The sequence below is a fragment of the Typopeltis vanoorti genome, chromosome 2, assembly GCF_054136105.1.
Source record: "Typopeltis vanoorti isolate ZY-2024b chromosome 2, IOZ_Tvanoo_1.0, whole genome shotgun sequence".
Lineage (NCBI taxonomy): Eukaryota > Metazoa > Arthropoda > Arachnida > Uropygi > Thelyphonidae > Typopeltis > Typopeltis vanoorti.
This window is the reverse complement of record NC_143550.1, coordinates 132,200,029-132,217,437: the sequence shown is the minus strand read 5'-3', so window position 1 is coordinate 132,217,437 and position 17,409 is coordinate 132,200,029. Positions and strand designations below refer to the sequence as shown.

Genomic DNA, 17,409 nt, shown 5'->3' with positions numbered 1-17,409 from the left:
GCTAGTGATATTTATCAATAATATCCATTTTTCAATGGGAAAATACTTTGGCAGTGGAAGCATTAAAATACTCATTACTAATAATGAATATTTTAACACTACCCCACCTCAAAGGATGGATTTGCAGAGAAATATACAGTTGACAGACATATTACACTTTCCTCAATGTAACTAACTCATCAGCCCATCTTTGCAATCAAAATATACTACAGGTTCACAAACTTTCATGAATGGGAATTTTTATGTGAATCCTACCCAAGAGAGTCTAAATAAATGAAGAGTACATTTTGGGGCAAAGATGGACTAAAAGTTAAACAACTGTTTTACCAAAGCTCTAAAAATCAAACATGACACTTTTTCAAGGTCCATAGTGGCTTGTGGCTTGAAAAAGTGTCAAGTTTGATTTTTAGAGCTGAGGACTGACATCTTCTGAGCATCAAGCAATGCTAGTGAGGCTTGGGTGCATCACCTAAATGTGTGAATAATATTTCATGTTTGAACATATTTTGGATTTATACAATATTAATAGTGATAAACATGAGAAGTAGTCATGTTAGAAGTCATGCAGGTTCATCTAAAAAGAGAAATCTTATTATTTGTTATCTGTTACTGAAAATAAGAAGTGACATAAGATCTTTTTTTATTGTTTAGTAGCAACTGAAATTCAAAAGTAATCTTCACTCAGTTGAAGAACGATGAGGACATCAGAATTTAAGAAATTTGTTATGGAGGATCTTGAGACTTCTAATGATTGGTCACAACAAGGTTTATCAAATGAGAGGAAAGAGTGGAGTGTACTGTCATCAGCATAGCTATGGATAGGATCTGAAGTCAGTAAAAGCAGGTAATTTATGTTCAGGAGAAAGAGTGGGTGAAAGTACAATGTTATGCAATCTCCTGCATTAATGTCAGAATCTGAGGAGAGGAAGATGGTGACCACCCAGTTGCAAAAAGTTAAAAGAGGATATGTCAGATCAGATCAAAATTGAAGAACGATTAGGAATATCACGATTAATCATGTGTTTCTTTAAATTTTTCTGGATCCTGAGCCTACAGGTGGGTGATGAATGCTAGAAGATCAGCTGTGGATTGAGATTTGCAGAATTCATATTGCTGGTTGCTAATTAGCAAGTGGGCCTCCAGTGGTGTAGAAGATAGCCATTGACGATCTTCCACATAGTTTTTGAGAGAAAGGAAGTGAGAGCACTTGAATGGCAGTTAGTTGGCTGACTTTTATCACCTCTCTTGGAAATGAGATGAATGTAGGTTTGTTTCCATTCTGCAAGGTAGATGTCAGTTGAGCAGGAAGAATGAAGAGGCAATATAAGATATGTGTTAATTCCAGACCACAAGTTTTTAGCATGACAGATGGTATGCATTTATAGTCAGATGCATTGTTTATGTTTAAGTTATTCAATATTCTGATTTCTTTCTAGCAGAAAATTAGACACTGCATAAAGCAAGTACGTGGTAAAGTAGAGGGCACTTTGAGAAGATCATCAGTGTAGATACTGGAAGAGGAAGAATGGCAACATATATATATATATATATATATATATTGTCACTGTAATTTATTACCCAAAGCTTTGTCTTTAGATAATATGACAGTAATATCATCTGGATGACATGAGTAGTCAGAAGTCGCACCAGATGGCTCAAGTGCCATTAGAACAGGAGGCATGTTTGTGGCTTTTGGCCCTTTCAAAATTAGATTTACACTTATTTTATTTATTTATTTTTTCCATGATGGACCTGTGTGCTCAGCCTTGGTCTCTCCATGACTGCAGGTTGCAAAGATGCCAGCTTTCTCTATCCCAAGCCAATCTTGAAAGTTTATTTTTCACTTGGTTAGACTATAATAAATTTAGTTTAATCCTTTCCACTGACGAGACCTCAATAAAGGTCGAAACTGGTATGGGTAGTGTCCCCCCCCCCCCCTTAATGCATAGCAGTATATATGTCTGCAAGGAGATGTGCTGTGCATTATGGGGGATACTGAGACAAGGAGTTGAGAGCTTGATCCACCTTTGCTGCAAGTTGCCTGGTGATGTACTACCTTACCTCAGTCCTGAAGATATTTTCAGGCACAAACTTTGTTTGCTCACACTTGGATAAAGTATTAAATTAAATTTATTATAGTCTAACCAAGTGAAAAATAAACTTTCAACATCTTTCTCTAAATTCAGAGTAATTTAATAATAAGGTGGCATGCCTTTTGGCAACTCCTATAGGTAAGGATGACCTCTCCTATTGCTTCTGCCTTAGTATCTCCACTCTGGCCTGGCTCCCATTGACGAGACCTCAATAAAGGTCGAAACCGGTATGGGTAGTGCCCCCCCCCTAATGCATAGCAGTATACATGTCTGCAAGGAGATGTGCTGTGCATTATGGGAGATACTCAGACAAAGAGTTGAGAGCTTGATCCACCTTTGCTTCGAGTTGCCCGGCATTGTACTACCTTACCTCAGTCCTGAAGATATTTTCAGGTGCAAACTTTGTTTGCTCACACTTGGATAAAGGATTAAACTAAATTTATTATAGTCTAACCAAGTGAAAAAAAACTTCCAACATCTTTCTCCAGTGTAATTTAATAATAAGGTGGTACACCTTTTGGCAACTCAAGGAGTTGAGAGCTTGATCCACCTTTGCTGCAAGTTGTCTGGTGTTGTACTACCTTACTGCAGTCCTGAAGATATTTTCAGGTGCAAACTTTGTTTGCTCACACTTGGATAAAGGATTAAACTAAATTTATTATAGTCTAACCAAGTGAAAAAAAACTTCCAACATCTTTCTCCAGTGTAATTTAATAATAAGGTGGTACACCTTTTGGCAACTCGTGTAGATAAATATGACTTTTCCATTGCTTCTGCCTTAGTATAACCACTTCTGGGTCTGGCTCCCACTGATGAGACCTCAACAAAAGTCAAAGCCGGCTGGAAGCTTGAGTGATGAATGGCAATGCTGTAGCCAATGAAGTTTTAACTGAGACTTGGCTGTTACTGCAATCCATTTTCTGGGTAGGGGGTTAATGAATGGCAATGCTGTAGCCCATGAAGTTAACTAAGGCACAGCTGTTGCTGTTATCCCTCAGATGAGATATGAGCAAATGTCCGCAAGGAGATGTGCTGTGCATTATGGGAGATACTGAGACAAGGAGTTGAGAACTTGATCCACCTTTGCTGTGAGTTTCCCAGTGTTGTACTACCTTACCTCAGTCCTGAAGATATTTTCAGGCACAAACTTTGTTGCTCACACTTGGATAAAGGATTAAACTAAATTTATTATAATCCAAGCCAATCTTTTTCGCTTCTGTCCTACAGACTTTAATATAGGATCCTCCTATGGTTTACCAGGTTTTCTTTTTATGTGTCTGAGATACCAGTCTGTTATTCCTGAAGTCCATCTATTGTCTTTCCTATCCCCCCCCCCCCTTTAATACATAGCTTCTATCACCTCTCTGAATTGAGTGTTTCCTTATTTCAACATCTTAAGTAATCTTTCTTGCTTATATTACAGACTCTTCTTTCTATTGCCCTTTGGGTTGTTATTAAGCTCTGTTCTCACTTTTTTGTTGTGTTCTGCATCTCACTGTCATAGGTTATTGCTGGTAGAATCATACTGTTAAAAAGGTTTGATTTAATTTGGATATCTATTTTTTGGTTTGTGACAGTGTCTTTTATCTAGTTAACAGCTTCCCAAGCAGCCTTTTTGCATCTATTTATTTCATTTGATACACTGGTGTCCAAAACTTAAGGGCAAATACTATTTCTGAAGATTACAACTGCAAATTCAGACAAATCAGCTTGTCAAAATTTGTATAACTCATGATTTTGAGCAGAAAGTGGGGGCACACTCAAATCACTTGCAAAGGGGATCATATGGTAGTACTTATCAGTATAAAGGGAAAAAAGGTTGTGATAAGCAAATTGTGTTTGAAGGAAGCTCTTTTCGTGAAGGAATAAAGTTGAAAATTGGATGCTTTGTAATGTCTCAAAGACATCCTCTAGATGATTTTATGCAGTGAATTATCGAAAAACTTGAAGAAGGTGCAGCATCACTGTTATTGCCAGACAGTTGGAATCTCACATCCAGGATCGATGTTGTATCTAGGTTCTGGGCAGCGTGTCAAACTAATGGAATGTGTTCCAGACAACCGCTGAGAGGTGGCCTTGCTCTATCATGGAGCATAAAGACAGATTTTTGGTTACAACAGCAAAGACAGATTTTTGGTTATAACAGCATGACCTGCCATGGTAATTGATGTACCATGGCAGGTCACCTTCAAGTTGGCTCTGTTCAAGCATAGGTACAAGATATCTCGACAAATTATGATAAGATACCTGTGACGTAGGCCTATACACCTGAAGGCCTGTAGTCTGAGTCCCTTTATCCACAGCTCATTGTAAAGCACGTTTTCAGTTATGTTGTGTTCATAAAAAGTGGATAACACACCAATGGGCTAACGTACTCTTTACAGATAAGAGTCATTGTCCGCGTGGTTAGCCTAGTTGCTGTGTGCTTTGCAACCATATGTCTGGGGAAAAGGTGTCCTATGTTCGATTCCAGTTGGTTGACGTGAAGAGCTGAAGGATCCTCCTCAGCCTTAGCCAGTCTTGGGCGTGGACAGTAGGGTTTTTCCTCCCAGTTTATCCTGGAGTTTTTCATCCCACAAAGCAGAAAAACTGGCCTTGAGAACTCAACACTACAGGACATAGGATACACCTGGGCGTAGGACTGACCACCTTATCCTGTGAACGGTTTGAGGTCCGATGATTAATAAACCCTCGACACCGTAAGGTAAAAGAGAGTAAAAAGAAGATGAGTCATTTTAGTTTTTCCTCCAATTCTAGATAACACTTGATATGACATGAAAGTGATACTGCTTACCATCGTGAGAATGCTCTTGAAAGGGATAGATGTGGTGGTGCTGGGGTTCATGGTGTTAAGACGCATTATGTTTAATGGATGCACAGAGCTAGTGCTGGAAAAAGGGACTATGACTGGTGAACGATATTGCAACAAAGTTCTTCAACATAATGTTTGATTGCTCTGTAGTACTGTAGGCGAAGAATTCATTTTTATGGATGACAATGCCATACCACACCACAATGTACACAAGCAGTGGAGATACTTCTGGAGATCAAGGATAATTAATTAGAGTGGTCAGCATGCTCCACAGATTTCAACCCTACAGAACAGCATGTTTGATACACAACAGGAAGATGCATTGCTTCTCAAAATTCCTCTCCAGAAAACAAGTTATTTCATTCAATGTTTTATCCTTGCTCTAAAGAGTGAGGCCAGTTTGCTTCAAGAACTTCTGAATCACTTGGTGCTAAGCATGGTAAGACATTGTGAGAGCTGAATCACAGTTCAGGGTGGGCATATTCCATACTGAAATGTCTCTCTGCATAGTTTTCTGTAAGCACTGTATACATTAATTTCTTAACCAAATGTTTAGGAAATTTGTAACTTTTGCCAAAAATGTACTGCAATTTAATTTGTATGAAATTTATAACACATTTTTGTGTAACATACTTTATTAGTATGCTCTCAATAAATTTATCTCCATATTTGGCTGCAAGCATGAAATGTTTTTCATCATCATCAAATTCCTACCATGTACCCTCAAGGAGTGTACAGGATATGATAGTACTACATGAAAAATTTACATATTTAAAATTTAGGAAAATTAAAGAAACAATAGAAAACAATAGCAATATGAAGGTTCTAAGATGAACATTATCAGTTGGAACAAAGGAAATAGCTACTGTAAGAAGAAAAAATGGTTAACTTATAAAAAATAAAAATGCAATAATCAAAAGAATTCAGGAATTTTATACTGAACTCTATGAAGACAAAGACCGGGACATCCAAGAATCATCTATGGATTACTCAAGTGAGGAAAACCATGATGCCCTGAGATCTTACAGGGTGAAGTGGAAATGGCACTGCAGGAAATGAAGAATGGAAAGGCCCCAGGAGAAGATGGAATTATGGTAGACTTCTTAAAACTGGGAGGAAGCCCTGTCATCAAACAGCTGACTAAACTCTTTAATAAATGCCTAAAATGGAGAAAAATTCCAACAAATTGGAACAATTAACTTCTAATATTAATTTTTAAAAATGGCAATAAGGAAGAAATTAAAAACTACAGACCTATAAGCCTACTCCCCACCATATATACAGTTTTCACAAAAATTATAAATAATAGAATAAAATCTAAACTAGAAGGAATGCAATCCTGTGAACAAGCTGGATTTAGAAAGAATTACAATATTTTGGATCAGTGCTTTTTTTCTGGAAAAAAGGTGCCAGTACTCACCATGAAGAGGTTATTACAGCAACTTCCACTTTTGACATATCCTCCGATATATCCTCGTCGTCTCTAGATCACTTCTTGCTTTTGGTATCAACTGCAGAATGACGACCTTGGAGCAGCCATGAATTCACATATTTGCTATGGTTGAACTGAGTGAGAGGAGGTCCTACTATCCTGATGAACATCAGTGCAGAAGTTGTCTGTACAAGCAGAGATGACCTATATGAAGTTACTATAAGATTCATCTGAGAGAAATCCCTTTCATATTCACTGGAAGATATTGCAATTGTGCTGTGCACAAAGTGTGCTTTAGGAAAGTAGTATATCCGGGACTTATTTTCTTGAAGATATTCAAGGCAACCACGAACTGCTTCTCTTCGAAATTTGCATGCTAACTTTTTAATTTCACCTTCACCAAATGTGAGATGATTCCCAAGATTTTCTGGCCAATACTTGGAATCTAACATCTTAGCACATTCAGGCAATCAGCATCATCTCCTTCAAGCAGACGATTTCCAACAGCTTCTTTCAGACTTTTATAGAAAGCAGATGAACTTATTGCAGGACTGTGTCTTTCATTTTTGTGGAGCTCAATCCCTTTGAACTTCATGTTCTTCTGAAGGGAAATACTGTAGCACGGACCAGGATTTTCAATTATTTCTTCAAAAAAGTTGAACTGTATTCTTTATCTTCCTGTCTACTTTGTACAAGTCAATATTTCTCTCCTGTAAATCTACACTTAGTTCACTAAGTTCTTGGAGAGCATCACACATAAGGCCCAAATCAAGAACAAACTCGCATGATGTTATTTTTCTTAAAAGGCCCTCAATAAAGAAAGTGGTCTGTTTTGCTTCTTCTGCTGTCTTCTTTTGCCACCAGAAAGTGATGGACAAGGACTTCTTCAAAGTCTTGCCACACTGCAGAAACAGTGCAAAAGCTAGATGCAACCCAGCAAGTACTTAAAATTCTGTCAATTTTAAGAAGTTGAAGTTCTAGATTTGTTGCACATTCCTGTAGTAACTTAGCATTCTTAGCTGAAGCATGATAAGTCACATAAAGTTTGTCCATGAAACTTAAGTGATTCACTCCTGCCACATTGTTCACTGTGTCACTAACAGACAATTCAAGGTGATGGCCAGCACAATGCTAGAAAATAACACTAGGAAACTTCTCTTGCATTAGCTTCCTTACACCATTACGCACACCAAACAGCATGGTTCACCATCACAAGTTACAGACAATAAATACTCCTTTAAGTAATCTTCAGATAATCCTAAACACTCAAGATGGCTAATTAAAGAGTTTAGAATTCCCCTAGCAGTTACATCTGATAATTCCATCAAATCTAGGAAAAGACTCACAGGAGTGAAAGTTCAGGAAGAACTATACGAACAATAACAATTAATGTTGTTGTGTTACTCACAGTTGTTGATTCATCGATAAGTAACGATATTTTGTTCTTGGAGTTCACTATATTGTCTATTAATGTTTTTCTCATTTCATTTGCGATATGGCTCACAATGTAATGCAAGCATTTGCAGAATGAAGAATATATTCCATGCCTAAGCCATTAAGTTTCTGTAAATTTATCGTCTTCAAAGTTGTTAAATGATAGATTTCTCCTCGCAACTTTGTAAGCGGTTGGAAACACTTTTCTTGTTACGTCTTTATTATAAGACAAAGTATTTAAGAGAACTTTCTCTAATGTTTCGTTTTTTGCTTCAGATTTTATTTTTTGGCACGCTTTGTGCGCTGCACTCTCTTTATGATCGTAAATCTTTTTTTCTTAATGACATTAACTGTTGTTTGTGAGATTTTCCAAAATGACTAATTTAACCATTTAATCACTCTGCTGAAATTTTCGTTCCCATGTGTTTATCGACAGCAAGACTTCCGACATCACGACACACTTTACAGTCCAACATTTTATTCTTGACATACAGCCACTCATTTCTCTCGCAGAAGTCATTTTTCTGCAAAAGTGTCCACCATTCAGGCCAATCATTATCGAAATGTGGATCTTTGGTCTTGGTTTTGTGATCCTCTTCACCAAGTGTATTTTCGGTGCTAGTTTTCTGTTTTACAGGATCACAAGTAGATTCAACAATTTCTGCTGCTTCAGTCTTCCTTTTTTTACTCATTGGCATAAAGTATCTACTTATTTTACTCATTCAACAATGATTGCACTGATTTAATTTAGATTAATTCAAAACCCACGTGAGCACCTACCTGTTGCAGAGTGAATATAGAACTGATATTGGAAGCAATCGGAAGTGAATGTACCGACGTTTCCGGTTGCGTACCAACCTATGAAACAGGAATACAGGATAACAACATGAGTAATCAAAACTGAAAATTCAATTCGTGAACACAGTACCATCTACCAGAATATTTATAATAAGTTTTGCTGTCAATAAATCGCAAAGTTTTAAAAACTTAAGAAAAAAGGTGCCGGTACTGCGTACTGCCACAAAAAAAAGCACTGCTTTGGACCATATTCACACATTAAGACAGCTCATTGAAAAATCAATTGAATATAATAAACCCTTATGTCTGGCCTATATAGACTATGAAAAAGCATTTGATTTAGTTAAAACATCTACAACACTAAAAGCACTTGAAACCCAGGGAACTGAGAAACCATATATTGAAACACTAAAACATATTTACAATAATGCAACGTCTGTAATTAAATTATATAAAAACAGTGAAAAGTTCTCAATACAAAAAGGCATCTGGAAAGGTGACACCATATCTCCCAAATTATTTACAGCTGCACTAGAGGAAGTCTTTAGAAGCGTTGATTGGGAAACAAAAGGAATAAACATAAATGGAGAAATGCTGCATCACCTGAAATTTGCAGATGATATTGTCCTAATAGCAGATAATCTTGAAGATCTGGAAGAAAGGCTAAATCAGCTAAATGAAGCCTCCAGAGTAACTGGATTAAAAATAAATAGAGAAAAACAAAAATAATGATGAATAAATATATTAACCTGGAGGCTGGGCGAGAGTGTGGTTGACGGGGGTGTTGGAGCTGGGTTCTTTGCTTGGGGAGTGGCGGATGGGTGGAGTGGGCTTCCAGAGTCTGTTGTGGGTGCTGCGGCCGTGAGTGAGTTCGGGGCGAGGTGTGATGGATGCTGTGTGAATGCTGAGTGGTTGTTCTTGACATGATGTTGGGGCCTCCCTCGATGAGTCTGTCGACTCCTTGGAGTTTCCCGGAACAATAATAATAATAATAACCATAGAACTGTCAAAGTTGAAAACCATGAAATAGAACAAGTTACTTCATATGTATATTTGGGCCAATTATCCTTTGATGAGTGCCAAAGAAAAGAGATTGAACGAAGAATTCACCTTGGATGGAGGGCTTATGGGAAAATGAGAGACATATTAAGAAGTGACATTCCTATGAGTCTAAAAAAGGAAAGTTTTTGACCCGTGCATACTTCCTGTCCTAACATATGGAGGAGAAACATGGACTTTAACAGAGGCCCTAAACAAAAAGCTGAAAACAACACAACATTGCATGGAAAGAAGTATGCTAAAAATAACATTAAGAGATAGGAAGACAAATACCTGGATAAGATCTCAAACAGGTGTCATGGATATTGTAAAATTAAACAGGCTAAGTGGAGATGGGCTGGCCATATTGCCAGATGCAGTGATGGGAGATGGACTAGAAAAACAACAGAGTGGAAACCAATGGATGGAGCAAGACAAAGAGGAAGACCGAGAAGAAAGTGGAAGGATGAACTGGAACAAATTACAGGAGTGAGATGGATGGGAGAGACAGAAAACCGAGTGATCTGGAAAATTATGTGGGAAACCTTCGTCCAGCAGTGGACAGAACCAGAAGGTTGAAGAAGAAAAAAATTTACATATATAAAGTTTACCTTCATATGAAAATTTTTTCATATATAGGTAAACATGTAGTTCACCCTTAGCTTTTAGACACACAAGTATAAATTACTGTCCATTCTGATTGCTTATCCTAAATAAATGTAGCTCTTCATTCAGTCTATGATTTCATTTTGCAATTTGTTTTGTTTGTCACGACAGTATTCATTTTCCATCTACCTTGTCTTGTCAGGGTGGATTTTACATTCTACAGTGCAAGCTATTTCATTCAACATTACTAGAGCAGACAGATATCAGCAGCACATCAGTAAACAGAGGTATTTTAAGATTCTTTTTGCATCTATATTTAAACCTCCATCCAGGTTTGTGTTTTTAAGAATGTTTTCTATTTGCTGTCAAGAAATTGGGAGAGATCAATCTCCTTGTCTTACTCCACTAATGAGAGGTATTTCAAGGAGTTTATTAAAAAATAATTAATCTGATATATGGTGGTTCAATGCCTTGATCTTTTAGTGCAAGGAAAACTACTGTGTCTCTGTTATTAATTTCAAATGCTTTTTTGAAATCAATAAATAGCAGAGAAAGTGGTAGATGATATTCTCTGCATTTTTCAGCTAGTTGGTTTATTGTAAGGTTTTATCCTATCAACAATCTTCTTCTGCAGCTTTTCCCACTTAAGTAGGGTCGCTGTTTGTGGTGAGTCTCCTCCACAACTTCCTGTCTTCGGCTGTAGCCACATCCAAGTTCTTCATCCTCAAGTCCTCTCCATCATCTCCCTCCATCTCTTCTTTGGCCTTCCATGCTTCCTCTTCCCCTGCACATCCATCTGCATGACCTTTCTTCCCACATACTCTTCCTCCCTCCTCATCACATGACCAACCATCTCAACCTTGCCTCCTGTAGCTTTGCTCCTAAGTTCGTAACTTTCACCGTTCCCCTTACATAGTTATTTCTCAGATGATCCTTTCTGGTCACACCGCACATCCACCTAAGCATTCTCATCTCTGCTACCTCCATCCTGCTGATGTTATTTTTCCTCAGGGTCACAGTTTCCAAAGCATACATCATAGCTGGTCTCACTACTGTCCTGTAAATTTTGCCTTTTAGATTGATCGGCACCCTCTTATCACATAACACTCCAGCCATCTCTCTACAGTTCCTCCATCCTGCTTGTATCCTGCATCCCACTTGCTTCTCAGCCTCACCATCCTCTTTCATTGTTGAACCTAAGTATCTAAAGTCACTGACCTTCCTGATGACATTTTCATTCAGATCTGTCTCCTGGCTGCCATCCACTTTGCAACACATATACTTGGTCTTACTTCTGTTCAGTCTCATACCTCTCTCTCTTCTAGTACTTTCCTCCAACTTTCCAGTTTGGCTGCCACTTCTTCTCTTGATTCTGCACACAGCACAATGTCATCTGCATACAACATAGTCCAAGGTGCATCTTCTTTCACTTCCTCTGTCACCACCTCCATCACAATATTAAACAGGGACAAACTTAATGTAGACCCTTGATGCAAGCTAACTGTCACTGGAAAACTTTCTGTCACTCCCAGGTAGGTTCAAACACTTGTCTTCACATTTCTGTACATCTCCTGCACCAACCTGACATCCTGCTGATGTTATTTTTTATCAGGGTCACAGTTTCCAAAGCATACATCATAGCTGGTCTCACTACTGTCCTGTAAATTTTACCTTTCAGATTGATCGGCACCCTCTTATCACATAACACTCCGACCATCTGTCTCCAGTTCCTCCATCCTGCATCCCACTTCCTTCTCAGCCTCACCATCCTCTTTCATTGTTGAACCTAAGTATCTAAAGTCACTGACCTTCCTGATGACATTTCCAGCTCCAGATCTGTCTCCTGGCTGCTATCCACTTTGCAACACATATACTCGGTCTTACTTCTGCTCAGTCTCATACCTCTCTCTCTCTCTCTTCTAGTACTTTCCTCCAACTTTCCAGTTTGGCTGCTTCTTCTCTTGATTCTGTGCACAGCATGATGTCATCTGCATACACCATAGTCCAAGGTGTGTCTTGTCTCACTTCCTCCGTCACCCCCTCCATCATAATATTAAACAGGACAAACTTAATGCAGACCCTTGATGCAAGCCAACTGTCAATGGAAAACTTTCTGCCACTCCCAGGCAGGTTCGAACACTTGTCTTCACATTTCTGTACATCTCCTGCACCAACCTGACATATTTCTCCGGTACCTTCTTCTCCCTCAGACACCTCCAGACTTTATCCTATCAACAATAATATTACCAAAAAGATCGATTATGGAGAATCCTTTTTTAAATCCAGCTTGCTCTTTGCTGATATTTTCATATAACTTTTTTTATTTATTTATTTTTTTTAAATTCTATTTTGTGTGGTTATTTGAATATTTTACAGAGGTGGGACAGGAGACAATAGTCTATAGTTGTGAATATTCTCTTTTTCTCTGTTATGGATGAGGATGGTTTTAGATGATTCCATTGCTTAGGTAATGGAAATCATCTAAAATCATCTACCTTCATTTAGGTGCCAAATGGACCTTGTTGTTAGAGCTTTATAAAGAATATTTCCTCTTGTCTTCATATCTTCTATTCTTATTTCATCTGTCCCTGGTGCTCTATCTACTTTCATCTTATTGACTGCTCTTCAGGCAGTATTTCTGATGCTTCATTATACTCAGTTAACTTTACTGGAGTGATATTTTGCATGGATAAGTAGAGCTTTCTGTAGTAGTTCTGGATGATTCTTTTCCATTTCTGTTCTGTTTTCCTGATATTCATCTAGGACTGGTATTACTGTTTGTTTCATTCTTAATTCCATTTTTATCTTTCTTCAGGCTCCTTTGTTTTTCTGCTGCCTCTTGTAGTTTATTTATTCTAAATTTGGTGCAATCTTCTTATATCTTTATTCTCACTACCTTGCTAATCATTATATATTCTAAATAAGTATGACCTGAATCTTTTAACTCCCTTCTTTTTGCATAACAGTTCAAGAGTCATTGGCTGAGACACTCTCTGCAATTCTTTTCTGTCAGAAATTCTACTTGTGTTTTGTATTGTTTTATTTGTTGGTAGAATTTGGCTGGGTCTTTATCTAAGTCTTCTTCCAAGCTCCAATCAATCTGTTTTCCTAATTTACCAAACTGCTCCCTATCAAAACATTTTGAGTTGTTTATGGTTTGATATTGCATGTATTTAGTATAAAATTTTTGCCCTAGTCTTAAGGACATCTTCAGTATGACTATCGAATTAAATAACAAGAACAGAAACAAAGAGATTAAACAATGATGTGTGAAATGTACATACAGGGTGTTCGGGATAAATTTGACATATTTATAATTAATTATATTTTTCCGTAAGTTACATGTATTAACACACACTTCTCTTCATTTAAAAGTTTGGACCCTTCTTCATTCATATACAAGATGTCAGAAAGGATGGATAGCTGGAACCCACCTGAATCATGGAAGAGAATAACTTGTATCATGATGATTCGTGCCCGCCATCAAAATAAGGATATTACGACTGCTGCCCAATGCTCCCTGAATACAGTAAAAACAATCAGGCATGAACTAGAGACTTGCAATGGTGACTACGAGGATGTAGCAAGAAGAAAGATCCCTAGCAGACGATCTGATTGCGTTCGTACAGCAGAATTCCTCGCAAATCTGCAGGAACAGGTGTTGAAGAACTCTGGCATTGGAATTCGGGCTTTGTTCGTGGAGTTGCTAACTGTAGTCAAGCCCTGGATAACAAGGGTAGCCAATGGTAGGCCGTATGTATGGCAGCAGGATTCGGCCCCTTGCCACACCTCTGGGAAAAGTCAAAAATGGTTGTCCGAAAATTTCTACGACTTCACCAGTCCAAATGTTTGGCCTCCAAACTCCCCAGACCTTAACCCCATGGATTATTTTGTATGGGGCGCAGTTGAAAAAGACACCAATCGCACTTCCAGTAATACAAAAGCCCAGTTAATGGATAAAATTAAAACAGTTTTTGCGGCCCTTCCCAGGGAGACTATAGCATCAGCTTGTTCGAGGTTCCGAAGCAGAATTGAAGCTGTGATCGATGCTAATGGTGGTTATTTTGAGTAAATCTTGTTGATAGTATTGTAATTAACTCTGCCTGTAATGTTTTTTTGTCAATTCATTAAATTTAATAGATACAAAGAAGATTTTCTTTTTCCTTACGAAACTGTCAAATTTATCCCGAACACCCTGTACATGATGTAGAGCACCATGGTCTAATTATATTAAGGTTCTAGTAAAAATAACTTGAACAAGATTTAATAATAAATGAAAAATGTAATTAAATCTAAGTTAATTCTGAAATTTGTAAAGAACTATTTCCCACAAGAGGGACAATGCAAGTATCATTTCTATCCAGATTCACCTGATGTAGCAAGGTTCTCCATAAAAGTCTTTGTCTAAACATTGTAAGAGATTAGAAATTGTTAATTCTTGACCACAAAGATTAATGAAAATTAATTATTTAATTAATTAATGATTATGAAGACAAACTCAACAATCTTTTATTGGATACATCTGTCTATAATGTACTTAATACAGATCCTACGCTAAAAAACCATAATGATACCAATGAATTATTACGTCAGATGACAATCTGGCCTACAGATCTAATTAAAAAGTTAAAATCTATGCATCCTCTAACTCCTAGACTATACGGCATTCCAAAAGTACATAAGGATGGCTTCCCATTACGCCCAATAGTGGATGGAATCAACTCTCCAACGTATTTACTGTCAAAATATCTAGCTAAAATTTTACAACAACACATCCATAATTCAGATACTTATATTAAAAACTCTCAACATTTTATAGAAATATTAAAAATCGTCTCTATCTCTGAAAACGATATACTTGCCAGCCTTGATGTCACTTCCCTGTTTACCAACATTCCAGTGGTTGAAGTTATCAACATCTTAGACAATTTATTCCCTCAAGACGTCTCTTCATTGTTTAGCCACTCTCTATCTATCTTCTAACTATTTCGTATGGAAGAAAATAATTTACAAACAATTAACCGAATTGGCCATGGGCAGCTTCCTCTCTCCTCTTGTGCTGACTTATTTATGGAAGATCTTGAAAGTAAAATCTTATCTCAAATTAATCCAAAACCTAAGGCATGGTTCAGATTTGTTGATGACATCTTTATCATTTGGAACCACAAAAAGGAAGAGCTATTAGATTACCTAAACAAAATCAATATGTTTCGCCATACTATCAAATTTACACTAGATCTTGAAAAGGACAAACAACTACCATTCCTAGACATCATAATAAAGAAAAAAGAAAATAACAGTGTCAACTTATCAGTTTATAGAAAACCAACAAATACTGGACGTTATCTAAACTTTAGCTCATCACACCACATCTCCCAAAAACTCAGCATTATTCATATGCTAAAGAAAAGAGCTATACAATTCACCACAGATCATAATGATCTACAAGAAGAATTAAATAAAATATCAAACGATCTACTTCTAAATGGCTACCCTAGAGGACTTGTTAACAAGATTCTCTTCTCTGATATACCACAAAGACAACGTGATGACACCCAGTATATAACTACTATAACTATTCCATACATTGGTACCATCTCCAAAAAACTAGCTCGCCTCCTAAAACCACACAATATTAGAGTGACCTTCAAGCCAGTTGAAACTATTCAGAAATTTCTAAGATCAACAGAAGATTTCAATCCTTTCTACAAACATGCAGGAGTTTATAACATCCCTTGTTCCTGTGGTCTAAGTTACATTGGTCAGACGTCTAGAAGCTTCGAAGCAAGACAAAAGAAACACATCAGCTATGTTAGAAACAACAGACAAGATATTTCTGACCTTTCCTCCCACTTCTCTACAACCAACCATAATATTGAATGGAATAAAAGTCTTATGCCATATATAGAAGAAAACTACTGTTCCAGAATCTTCAAAGAAGCTGCTACAGTCGCTCGTTCCACAAATAACCTCAACAGGAACCAGGGTTTAATCCTACCAGATATATGGAAGACTTTAATTAGACCAATAAACACACAAGAAATGAACTTCAGTGCAAACTACAAAATGCATCTCAACAAATAAATCATGTATTTGTGATACATGTATTGTTTCACACGCACTACTATTTTGTTATTGAAATAGAATTGTCAGTTAAGGTATAGCTTGTAATTTTCATTTCTTTGCTTTCCTGATTGTATCCTGAAGAAGCCGACAGCACAAGCCGGCGAAACTAGTTGGCAATTAAATTAGTTATGCACCTACACTTTGACCAATATCTAAATAATAGTTAATTTTCATTGTAAGAGATTATTACTTTTATGGAAAACCTTAATTTTCTTGGTGTCTGGTGGTAATGATAGTGTGCTCTGCAAGTCTGAACACTATGACTCATGGAACTTAAAGTAGTCTAAATATTTCTTATGATGCATGGCTGCAGATCTATCTGTTTGGGCAAAATAGATAGATCTGCCAGATCTATCTATTAGATCCACGCTGGGAAGGAATTTGGTGCACTCCAGGGGTTGCCTAAAGGCAGACATTTATTTTTAGCTGAGCTAAGCAAAGAAGATATCTTATTGATATGATGGAATGACACTTGTAGGCTAATGGATATAGGTAGTTTAGCTATGCATTCTGTGTATGCCTTTAACACAAGGAATAAAGACACAATGGACCACCTTTGTATCACTATTTTGATGAGAGGTGGATGACAATGAGAAAGCTGCTCAACTTTGATTCAATTTAAAACTTTCTTACATACTCTTCTTTTCAATATGAAATTCAATTTATCCTGCTCAAAACTAAATGGCAATCAGTTCAAATTTCAAATCCTCTGTATTCTCATGTCCTGAACTAGTGGGAAAACTATCAACAGTAATATAGCCAATGTGACTTATTTTCTGCATCTTCTCTCCATGTGAATTTGTGCACAGTTTTATGTTGAAACACAGTGTTAGTAATGAGTAGTCCATGTCCTGAACAGAAATCCAGCAGGTACTTACCATTATTATTATATTTTCTCTCTCTTTTTTTTTTTTCCTTTCAAATTTTACCAGACTATTTCTATATGTCTGGTAATCATTTCTGCTATTAAGATCTCCAGTAAGGAAAAACTTTTCTCTTTTTGTCATGCCTGCTGCCTTCTCTAATGCCTCAAAAAATTCCTCAACTTCTTCCTTAGTGGAATCTGTGTA

At 37.2% G+C, this 17,409-nt stretch overlaps 1 protein-coding gene across 3 annotated transcripts in view; it reads right to left on the bottom strand.

The window, feature by feature from the left end:
- Nucleotides 1-17,409, bottom strand: part of TppII (Tripeptidyl-peptidase II) — a 583,232-nt gene that overhangs the window by 154,705 nt on the left and 411,118 nt on the right. The window lies entirely within an intron of this gene.